This window comes from Pristiophorus japonicus, chromosome 19, assembly GCF_044704955.1.
Source record: "Pristiophorus japonicus isolate sPriJap1 chromosome 19, sPriJap1.hap1, whole genome shotgun sequence".
Lineage (NCBI taxonomy): Eukaryota > Metazoa > Chordata > Chondrichthyes > Pristiophoridae > Pristiophorus > Pristiophorus japonicus.
In genome coordinates, this window is record NC_091995.1 from 88,891,763 (window position 1) to 88,904,054 (window position 12,292).

Below are 12,292 nucleotides of genomic sequence, written 5' to 3' on the forward strand. Positions count from 1 at the left end.
TCTTGCTTTTTGTGGTATACATCAATGATCTAGACTTGGAATATAGGGGGTATAATTAAGAAGTTTGCAGATGATACTAAAATCGACTGTGTGGTTGATAATGAAGAAGAAAGCTGCGGACTGCAGGAAGATATCAATCAACTGGTCAGGTGGGCAGAACAGTGGCAAACGGAATTTAATCCGGAGAAGTGTGAGGTAATGCATTTGGGGAGGGCTAACAAGGAAAGGGGAAACACATTAAATGGTAGGACACTGAGAAATGTAGAGGAACAAAGGGACCTTGGAGTGCATGTCCACAGATCCCTGAAGATAGCAGGCCAGGGTAGCTAAGGTGGTTAAAAAGGTATAATGAATGCTTGTCTTTATTAGCCAAGGCATACAATATAAGAGCAGGGGGGTTAGACCACAGCTAGAGTACTGCGTGCAGTTCTGGTCACCGCATTACAGGAAGGACGTGATTGCACTGGAGAGGGTGCAGAGGAGATTTACAAGGATGTTGCCGGGAGTGGAGAATCTTAGCTATGAGGACAGATTGGATACGCTGGGTTCGTTTTCCTAGGAACAGAGGAGGCTGAGAGGAGACCGCCATTGAGGTGTATAAATTGATGAGGAGCCTAGATATAGTGAATAAAAAGGGCCTATTTCCCTTAGCAGTGGGGTCAACAACCAGGGGGCATAAAAAAGTAATTTAGTGGAAGGTTTTGAGGGGAAATTTCTTCATGCAGAGGATTGTGGGGGTCTGGAACTCACTGACTGAAAGGGTGATAGAGGCAGAAACCCTCACCACATTTAAAAAGTACTTGGATGTGCACTTGAAGTGCCGTGACCTGCCGGGTTACGAACCTAGAGCTGGAAAGTGGGATTAGGCTGGAGAGCCTCTTGGCTGTCGCAGACATGATGGGCCAAAATGGCCATGTTCAGTGCTGTAAATTTCTATGATTCTATGTTCTTTGGTCAAGCAATCTGTTGATTTGGTGATCCTGTTCACCCATCACCACCTGTGCTCGCTGACCTACATTGGTTCCCGGTCTGGCAATGCCTCGATTTCAAAATTCTCATCCTTGTTTTCAAAACCCTCCATGTCCTCACCCCCTCCCTATCTTTGTAATCTCAACCGGTCCTACAACCTTCCGATTCTGGCCTCTTGCGCATTCACGATTTTATCGCTCCACCATTGGCAGTGGTGCCTTCAGCTGCCAAGGCCTAAGCTCTGTAATTACCTCCCTATTCTGTGTCAGCTGCGGCTCAGTGGGCAGCACACTCGCCTCTGGGTCAGAAGGTCGTGGGTTTAAGTCCCTCTCCAGCGACTTCAGCACATTAATCTAGGCTGACACGCCCAGTGCAGTGCTGAGGGAGCGCTGCACTGTCGGAGGTGCCGTCTTTCGGATGAGACGTTAAATCGTGGCCCTGTCTGCTCTCTCAGGTGGATGTAAAAGATCCCGTGGCAGTATTTCGAAGAAGAGCAGGGGAGTTATCCCCGATGTCCTGGGGCCAATATTTATCCCTCAATCAACATCACTGTAAAGTCCTGTCCCCTCAGTACAGATTCACATGAGGCATGTAGTGAAGTCAAGGTCACTCTGGACCTGCACCTTTATTTCACAGCTCTGGAATGCTGCATTTGCCTGAGACCTATGCTTATATACCTGTCTCTTGCAAGTGCACCCCTAGTGGTAAGGTATGCTGGTGGTTACAGGTCATATCTTATTACAGTCATGTATAGCATGTTAGGATACAGTTATATATAATAATGTAAGATACATGACATCACCCTCCCCCAAGGTCTTATTGTCTTTATAGCTTCAGTCTCTCAGGTGGTCTACGCTCTCGCGTGGAGCGTCTGAGTTGTGGTTCAGTTGTTTGTTTTGGTGTCTGTTTTTCTTTGGTAGTGGTTGCTGGTATCTCGCCTGGGCTGTCTGTTTCGATTGGTGTGATTGTTGTTGACTCGCCTGGGCTGTCCGTTGGGATTGCCCTTTCCTCAGGTTGTTCCCTCTGTCTGTCCACCAGGTGTGGTGCGAGTTCCACATTGTAGTCTGCCTCTGATTCCGCAGTGTTGTTGATAAATCTGCTTTTGACTTGGTCTACATGCCTCCGGCAGGTTTTGCCATTGTCCATTTGTACTACCAGTAGCCTATTTCCTTCCTTGCCCATTACTGTCCCTGCAAGCCATTTGGGACCCCTGCCATAGTTTAGTACAATCACTTTGTCCCCTATCTCATTCCATCTCCCCCTCGAATTTCTGTCATGGTACTCAGTCAGCTTACGGCGCTTTGCCTCAACGATTTCGTGCATGTCTGGGAGGATTAATGAGAGCCTTGTTTTTAAAGTCCTTTTCATCAACAGTTGCGTGGGGGGGATCCCAGTCAGTGAGTGCAGACGAGATCTATATGCCAGCAGCAGACGCGACAGGCGACCCTGCAGCGTGGGACCTTGGATTTTAAGCATGCCTTGTTTAATGATTTGCACTGCTCTCTCCACCTGGCCGTTGGAGGCCAGCGTGAACGGTGCCGTCTTGACGTGATTTATGCCGTGGTCAATTATAAAGTCTTGGAATTCTGCACTGGTGAAGCATGGACCATTATGTCAGGGATTCCGTGCGTTGCAAACATGGTTGCGAGGCTCTTCACAGTGGTGGAGGTTGTGCTCGAGTTTAAAATGGTGCATTCGATCCACTTTGAAAATGCATCTACAACTACGAGGAACATTTTGCCCATGAATGGGCCTGCATAGTCTACGTGCACCCGCGATCACAGTGTGGTAAGCCAGGGCCAGGGGCTCAGGGGAGCCTCCCTGGGGGCATTGCTGAGTTGGGCACAAATGGTGCACCTTCGGACGCAGAGCTCCAAGTCCGCGTCAATACCAGGCCACCAGACGTGGGATCTGGCTATGGCCTTCATGAGAATGATTCCCGGGTGCTCGCGGTGGAGCTCCCGGACAAATGCCTCTCTGCCTCGCAGAGTCATGACTACTCGGCTGCCCCACATCAGGCAGTCTGCTTGTAGTGATAGCTCATGCATGCGCCTGTGAAAGGGTTTTAATTCCTCGGGGCAGGCATCGCGAGCCTCTGCCCAGTCACCGGTTAGGACACAACTTTTTACTAAAGATAACGTGGAGTCGCTGGCCGTCCAGGCTCTGATTTGGCGAGCCATCATGGGCGAACCTGTGGACTCAAAGGCATTGATTGCCATGACTATCTCACAATCCTGTTCGTCAGACCCTTCCGTGGTCGCCAGGGGTAGCCTGCTGAGTGCGTCGGCACAGTTGTCTGTGCCTGGCCTGTGCCTTATGGTATAGTCGTAGGACGCCAGCTTGAGTGCTCACCGTTGAATTCGTGCCGAGGCGTTGCCGTTTATTGCCTTGCTCTCGGATAGGAGGGACGTGAGGGCTTGTAGTCGGTTTCTAATGTGAACTTGGCCCCGAAAAGGTATTGGTACATCTTTTTGACACCGTACACGCACGCGAGCGCCTCCTTCTCTACCATTCCGTACCCGTGCTCCGCCCGCGAAAGTGACCTGGAGGCATAAGCTATGGGTTGTAATTTGCCCGCACTATTGACATGTTGCAAAACGCACCCGACCCCATACGCTGACGTATTGCATGTGAGAACTAGCTTTTTACCTGGGTCAAAGAAAGTCAAAACACTGTTGGAACACAAAAGGTTGCGTGCCTTATTGAAGGCGTGTTCCTGGGCGCCCCCCCAAAACCAATCGCACCCCTTCCTGAATAGCATGTGGAGAGGCTCCAGCAGCGTGCTTAAGTTCTACATAAAGTTCCCAAAGTAATTGAGTAGCCCGAGAAAGGCGCGCAGTTCTGATACATTCCGGGGCCTGGGTGCCAGGCTAATTGCTTCTGTTTTGGACTCTGTTGGGCGGATTCCATCAGCTGCAATCCTTCTGCCCAAAAATTCAACCTCGGGTGCGAGAAACAGGCACTTGGATTTCTTGACTCGTAGGCCTACCCGATCCAACCACTTTAGTACTTTCTCCAAATTACAGAGATGGGAGTCGGTGTCCCTGCCCGTGATAAGTATGTAGTCTTGAAATACAACCGTCCCCGGGATGGACTTGAGCAGACTCTCCATGTTGCACTGGAATATGGCAGCTGCTGACCTGATGCTGAATGGGTATCGATTGTACATGAAAAGGCCTCGATGATGTGTGTTGATGATGGTGAGTAGCTTGGATTCCTCGGTCAATTCTTGCGTCATATACGCAGATTTTGAGAAAAGTTTACCTCCAGCCAATGTGGCAAATAAGTCCTCCGCTCTGGGCAGCGGGTACTGGTCCTGTAGGGAGACTCTGTTTATGGTAGATTTGTAGTCCCCACAGATTTGTACGGATCCATCAGGCTTCATGACTGGGACGATGGGACTTGCCCAGTCGCTAAATTCCACGGGTGAGATAATGCCTTCCCGCAGAAGCCTGTCTAGTTCGTGTTCAATCTTTTCCCTCATCACATAGGGTACAGCTCTGGCCTTGTGATGGACCGGTCTAGCATCCTGTGTCATGTAGATTTTGACTTTGGCCCCTTTGAAAGTGCCCACACCTGGCTGAAAGAGATATTCAAATCGCTTTATAACTGTTGAGCAGGAGGTCCGTTCCTCTAATGACATGGCATGGACATCATCCCATTTCCAATTTAGTTTTACCAGCCAGCTTCTCCCCAGCAGTGCTGGGGGGGTCTCCGGAGACAATCCACAGGGGAAGTCGGTTCACTGTCCCTTTGTGTGTGACAGAGAGCATGGCGCTGCCAAGGACTAGTACAATTTCTTTGGTATAGGTCCTTAGTTTGGTGTCGACCCTTGTGAGTTTTGGTCTGTCTCTTTTATGCGGCCACAATTGTTCAAATTGTTGAGCGCCCATGAGAGATTGACTCGCTTCCGTATCCAGCTCCATGTTGACAGATATCCCGTTGAGTAGAACCCTCATCATTATAGGAGGCATCCTGTTGTAGGAGCAGCGGCCATTAATTGTGTTGACTCGCTGTACATCGGTGTCCCGGGTACTGTCCCCACCATCTTCTGGTCCGCTTTCCGACCCATCCGATTCGTATACCAGCCGAGCTGCCGTTTTTTTTGCACATGCGGGCCAAATGCCCTGTATATTGACAATTTCTGCAAACAGCCTGCTGAAATCAACATCCCCTTGATGAGTGCCCACTCCCACACCTCCAGCACAGACCTGTTCCATTGTTCAAAGTGTTCCCAAAGAATGAGCTGCGTCTGGCTGATCTCTCTTGAGCTTCTCTCTGTTTGTAGTTGATTGCTCGCATTGTGGGTTGATGAGGTGTGAACGGCCGTTCCTGTGGCCCTTGATGGCTTCTGCTTGCTGTCGAGAGCCTGTTCTCCCGGTTTTGTCTGTGTGTGGGGGTAGCAGCTTGTTTAGTGCTGTGAAATTCTTGTTCCGATATTTCGTTAGTTGTCGTACGTGCATTGTAAATCAACCTCGTTTCTTCTTCCCCTACCAAGAATGTCTGTGCAACCAGTGCTGCTGCCTCTAAGGTCAGGTTCTTGGTCTCTATGAGCTTTCGGAATATGCCTGCGTGGCCTATTCCTTCAATGAAAAAGTCTCTCAGCATGTCTCTCCTCAGTTCATCGGAGAACTCACATAAACTAGCCAACCTCCGAAGTTCCGCCACGAAGTCGGGTATGCTCTGGCCCACACAGCGTCTGTAGTTGTAGAACCTGTGTCTGGCCATGTGTAGGTTGCTCGCTGGCTTCAGGTGGTCTCTTACCAGTGTGCTCAATTCTTCAAACGACTTGCTTGCTGGTTTCTCGGGTGCCAGCAGATCCTTCATTAAAGCTTATGTTTTCGACCCACAGCTGGTCAAGAGATGGGCTCTTCTCTTGTCTGCCTTATCGTCGCCCAACCAGTCTTTGGTTACAAAGCTTTGCTGGAGTCTTTCTATAAAGTCCTCCCAATTGTCTCCCGCATTGTACTTTTCATCTGATCCGTTGTTCGCCATTCTGTAATCCCGTAACTCGTCGCCACTGTAAAGTCTTGTCCCCTCAGTACAGATTCACACGAGGCAGGTAGTGAAGTCAAGGTCACTCTGGACCTGCACCTTTATTTCACAGCTCTGGAGTGCTGCACTTGCCTGAGACCTGTCCTTATATACCTGTCTCTTGCAAGTGCACCCCTGGTGGTAAGGTATGCTGGTGGTTACAGGTCATATCTTATTACAGTCATGTATAGCATGTTGGGATACAGTTATATATAATAATGTAAGATACATGACAATCACTAAAACAGATTATCTGGTCATTATCACATCGCGCAAATTGGCTGCTGCGTTTCCCACATTACAACAGTAACTACACTCCAAAAGTACTTCATTGGCTGCAAAGTGCTTTCAGACATCCGGTGGTCGTGAAAGGAGCTATATAAATGCAAGTATGTCTTCTTTCCTTTTCAAATCATTCCATGGCCTCGCCTCTCCCCAACTCTGTAACCTCCACCAGCGCTACAGCTTGGATCACAGCCCGACAACACCAATTTGCATTTATATAGCATCGTTAACGTAGTATTTCATGTGAGTGTTATCAAAATTTGAGAACATGCCACGTTAGATGTGCTCCTCCAATTCTGGCCTCTTGTGCATCCTCGATTTTGATCGCTCCACCATTGGCGGTTGTGACTTCAGCTGCCAAGGCCCTAAGCTCTTTAATCCCCTCCCTATTCTGTGCCCCTCTACCTCTCTCGCCTTCTTTAAGACGCTCCCTGACCAAGCTTTTTGTCACCTGTCAAAAATATCTCCTAATGTGGCATGTTCTCCAATTTTGTTAACACTCACGTGAAGTACTACATTAAAGACGTTATATAAATGCAAATTGGTGTTGTTGTGCTGTGATCCAAGCTATGCTCTGCATTTCTCAATGTCCGTTCATACCAGTGGTTTCACTTGACAGCCCCCAACTGGATTACTGGATTTAGTTTTGCGCTCCACACATCAGGAAGGATATGTTGGCCTTGGAGGGGGTGTAGCGCAGAGTCACCAGAATGATACCGGGGCTCAGAGGGTTCAATTATGAGGACGGGTTGCATTAATCTTGGCTTGTATTCCCTTTTGTACAGGAGATTGAGGGGTGATCTGATCGAGGTGTTTAAAATGTTAAAAGGATTTAGTAGAGTAGATGTGGTGAAACTATTTCCTGTGGTGGGGGAATCAAGAACAAGGGGGACACCATTTTAAAATTAGAGCTAGGGTTATTCAGGAACAAAATCAGAAAGCACTTTTTCCACACAAATAGAAATTTGGAATTCTCACCCCAAAACGCTGTGAATGCTGGGTCAGTCAATTCGAACTTTCAAGACTGATTTCAGAGCGATACAGCACAGAAGGACGCTGTTCTGCCTATCATTCCTGTGCCGGCTCTTTATGAAGTTGTTGAGGCCAGTTCATTAGATATATTCAAAAGGGAGTTAGATGTGGCCCTTACGGCTAAAGGGATCAAGGGGTATGGAGAGAAAGCAGGAATGGGGTACTGAAGTTGCCTAATCAGCCATGATCATATTGAATGGTGGTGCAGGCTCGAAGGGCCGAATGGCCTACTCCTGCACCTATTTTCCAAGTTTCTTTGAAAGAGCTATCCAATTAATCCCACTCCCACCCCCGCTCTTTCCCCAGAGCTCTGAAAATGTTCCCTTTTCAAATAGAGATCCAATTCTGTTTTGTAAATTACTATTGAATCTGCTTCCACCGCCCTTTCAGGCACTGCATTCCAGATCATCATAGAACTCTACGGAAATCAAATTTCTTCTCATCACTAGCCTCCGCCCTGGCTTTTTTGCCGATAGTTTTAAATCTGTGTCCTCTGGTTACCGATCCTCCTGCCACTGGAAACTGTTTCTCCTTATTTGCACTCTATCAAAACCCCTCCTAATTTTGAACGCCTCTATCGAATCTCCCCGAACCTCCTCGCACTTGATATTCGCTGTGAGCACAGCCTTCAAACCAGGTCCCACCAGTAACTTGTTTCTGCACCAACCATGGCAGAATTAACATCTCCACTCTCTTTCAGAACTTAATGGGCGTTGATCGGCGAGCGCTCAACACGATAACAATTTGGTACCACACAGGAGAACCTGAAGAGAATCTCCGACATAAAACACATCACAATGGACATAGAATCGTAAATTGCCTTACCGTTTCCAATCTGGTGGCGGAGAGAAATAGGCTGATCCGTGCGGAGAACGGTCAATCAGTCGGTTGTGTTTATCGATGGATTTTTTTGTTTCAAGGGATATGCAGCGAAGGTGGGAAAATTCAGTTGAGGCGCTGATCAGGTGTGATCTAATTGAATGGGGGCGCAGGCCTGAGGGGCTGAATGGCCTCCTCTTGATCCTAAATATAGATCCTTCACTGCAGCTCTTTCATATATGGGCATCCATCAGTGGTGCTTGAGATATCCTTCAGATTACTTGCTGTTCATGGCCTTTAAGAAGAGGATCGTCTAGCTCAGTTCTTGGCTGTACAAGCGAGAATATGCTTTCCCACTTGCCAAGGAGCTTCCGGTTAGATAGATGATTGAGGTTTCCTCAGATTGTGGATAATCTGCTTGCATTCAGAAAAGCCCCTCTGTTAAAATCCTGCACTGTTTTATGAACATGGTTCTTCCTGTAATGCCAGAATGACTCCTTTTTGGGTGTGATATCCTGTCTATTTTCATCTTTTTTTTTCACGCCAGGTCTACCACTTTGGTTAAGTGTCAATGTTGTTGGCAGTAAATTTGATGGAAGAATATGCAGCACCTTCCATTTTGAAACTGGTGCTTTCCATTTGTCTAGCCGTGCATCCAGCCTGGATCCCGTTCCTCCTAAGTCAAGGCACACCCATCATTTTCTATCCTCTTAAGTTCTTCACTGTGAAAGCTCACACTTGCAGACTTCCCCTATCATTTGATACTTGGACGGCTCAAACCCGAGTAGATGCAGGGAGGATGTTTCCCCCGGGCTGGGGAGTCTAGAACCAGGGGTCACAGTCTCACGATAAGGGGTCAGCCATTTAGGACTGAGATGAGGAGAAACGTCTTCACTCAGAGGGTGGTGAATCTTTGGAATTCTCTACCCCAGAGGGCTGTGGAGGCTCAGCCTTTGAGTATATTCAAGACAGAGATCGATAGATTTTTGGATATTAAGGGAATCAAGGAATATGGGGATCGGGCGGGGAAGTGGAGTTGAGGTAGAAGATCAGCCATGTTCTTACTGAATGGCGGAGCAGGCTCGAGGCACCAAATGGCTGACTCCTGTTCCTAATTCTTCGGATCTTTTATTCTTAAGTCTTAGCAGTTCGAGCAGTCAGTCGAGGAGGCGGGAGCTCGGAGCAGCGCGAGTCCGGGGTCGGCGAGAGGCCTATAAAGGCCAGCGGGAGTCGAGCAGTTCGAGCAGTCAGTCGAGGAGGCGGGAGCTCGGAGCAGCGCGAGTCCGGGGTCGGCGAGAGGCCTATAAAGGCCAGCGGGAGTCGAGCAGTCGGTCAAGGAGGCGGGAGCTCGGAGCAGCACAAGTCCGGGGTCGGCGAGAGGCCTATAAAGGCCAGCGGGAGTCGAGCAGTCGGTCAAGGAGGCGGGAGCTCAGAGCAGCACAAGTCCGGGGTCGGCGAGAGGCGTACCGGTGCAGCTGCAGCAGGGTCAGAAGATAAAAGTAAAAAGAAATCGAAAGGTGACGTCACAGCCAAGGGGGTAAGTGATTGGCTGGTGATTGGTAAGTAGTTTTTCTTTTTCTTTTCTATTTCAGTAAGTAACCTTTATCATTGTTGCCAATTTAAGTTAATCTAAGGGTTAAGTCATGGCAGGAGAGCTCGGACCTCCGGTGTCCCTGACGACTACGTGTGCGGGAAGTGTATCCACCTCCAGCTCCTGACGGACCACGTTGCGGAACTGGAGCTGCGGATGGGTTCACTCTGGAGCATCCACGATGCTGAGAATGACGTGAATAGCACGTTTAGTGAGTTGGTCTTACCGCAGGTAAAGGGTACACAGCCAGATAGGGAATGGAAGACCAGCAGGAAGAGCAGTGCAAGGAAAGTAGTGCAGGGATCCCCTGCGGTCATCCCCCTGCAAAACAGATCCACCGCTTTGAGTACTGTTGGGGAGGATGACTCATCAGGGGAGAGCAGCAGCAGCCAAGTTCATGGCACCGGGGGTGGCTCTGCTGCACAGGAGGGCAGGAAAAAGAGTGGGAGAGCAATAGTGATAGGGGATTCGATTGTAAGGGGAATAGATAGGCGTTTCTGTGGCTGCAACCGAGACTCCAGGATGGTATGTTGCCTCCCTGGTGCAAGGGTCAAGGATGTCTCGGAGCGGGTGCAGGACATTCTGAAAAGGGAGGGTGAACAGCCAGTTGTCGTGGTGCATATAAGTACCAACGATGTCGGTAAAAAAACAGGATGAGATCCTACGAAACAAATTTAGGGAGCTAGGAGTTAAATTAAAAAGTAGGACCTCAAAAGTAGTAGACTCAGGATTGCTACCAGTGCCATGTGTTAGTCAGAGTAGGAATCGCAGGATAGCTCAGATGAATTTGTGGCTTGATCAGTGGTGCAGACGGGAGGGATTCAAATTCCTGGGACATTGGAACCGGTTCTGGGGGAGGTGGGACCAGTACAAACCGGACGGTCTGCACTTGGGCAGGACCGGAACCAATGTCCTAGGGGGAGTGTTTGCTAGTGCTGTTGGGGAGGAGTTAAACTAATATGGCAGGAGGATGGGAACCTATGCAGGGAGACAGAAGCAAAAGATAGAAAGAAGAAAAGTAAAAGTGGAGGGCAGAGAAACCCAATGCAAAGAACAAAAAGAGCCACTTTACAGCAGAATTCTAAAGGGTCAAAGTGTGTTTAAAAAGTCAAGCCGAAAGGCTCTGTGCCTCAATGCGAGGAGTATTCGGAATAAGATGGACGAATTAACTGCGCAGATAGCAGTTAACGGGTATGATGTGATTGGCATCACGGAGACATGGCTCCAGGGTGACCAAGGCTGGGAACTCAACATCCAGGGGTATTCAGCATTTAGGAAGGATAGACAGAAAGGAAAAGGAGGCGGGGTGGCGTTGCTGGCTAAAGAGGAAATTAATGCAATTGTAAGGAAGGACATTAGCCTGGATGATGCAGAATCGGTATGGGTGGAGCTACGGAATACCAAAGGGCAGAAAACATTAGTGGGAGTTGTGTACAGGCCACCACATAGTAGTAGTAAGGTTGGGGACAGCATCAAACAACAAATAAGGGATGTGTGCAATAAAGGTACAGCAGTAATCATGGGTGACTTTAATCTACATATTGATTGGGCTAACCTAACTGGTAGCAATGCGGTGGAGGAGGACTTCCTGGAGTGTATTAGGGATGGCTTTCTAGACCAATATGTTGAGGAACCAACCAGAGAGCTTGCCATCCTAGACTGGGTATTGTGTAATGAGAAGGGACTAATTAGCAATCTTGTTGTGCGAGGCCCCTTGGGGAAGAGTGACCATAATATGGTAGAATTCTTTATTAAGATGGAGAGTGACAAAGTTAATTCAGAAACTAGGGTCCTGAATTTAAGGAAAAGGTAACTTTGATGGTATGAGGTGCGAATTGGCTAGATTAGACTGGCAAATGATACTTAAAGGGTTGACAGTGGATAGGCAATGGCAAACCTTTAAAGATCATATGGACGAACTTCAACAATTGGAGTAAAAATAAAACGGGGAAGGTGGCTCAACCGTGGCTAACAAGGGAAATTAAGGATAGTGTTAAATCCAAGGAAGAGGCATACAAATTTGCCAGAAAAAGTAGTAAACCGGAGGACTGGGAGAAATTTAGAATACAGCAGAGGAGGACAAAGGGTTTCATTATGAAGGGAAAAATAGAGTACGAGAGGAAGCTTGCCGGAAACATAAAAAATGACTGCAAAAGCTTCTATAGATATGTGAAGAGAAAAAGATTAGTGAAGACAAGCGTTGGTCCATTGCAGTCAGATTCGGGTGAATTTATAATGGGGAACAAAGAAATGGCAGACCAATTGAACAAGTACTTTGGCTCTGTCTTCACAAAGGAAGACACAAATAACCTTCCCAATGTACTAGGGGTCCGAAGGACTAGTGAGAAGGAGGAACTGAAGGATATCCTTATTAGGCGGGAAATTGTGTTTGGGAAATTGACGGGGTTGAAGGCCGATAAATCCCCAGGGCCTGATAGTCTACATCCCAGAGTACTTAAGGAAGTGGCCCGAGAAATAGTGGATGCATTGGTGATAATTTTCCAACAGTCTATTGACTCTGGATCAGTTCCTATGGACTGGAGGGTTGCTAATGTAACACCA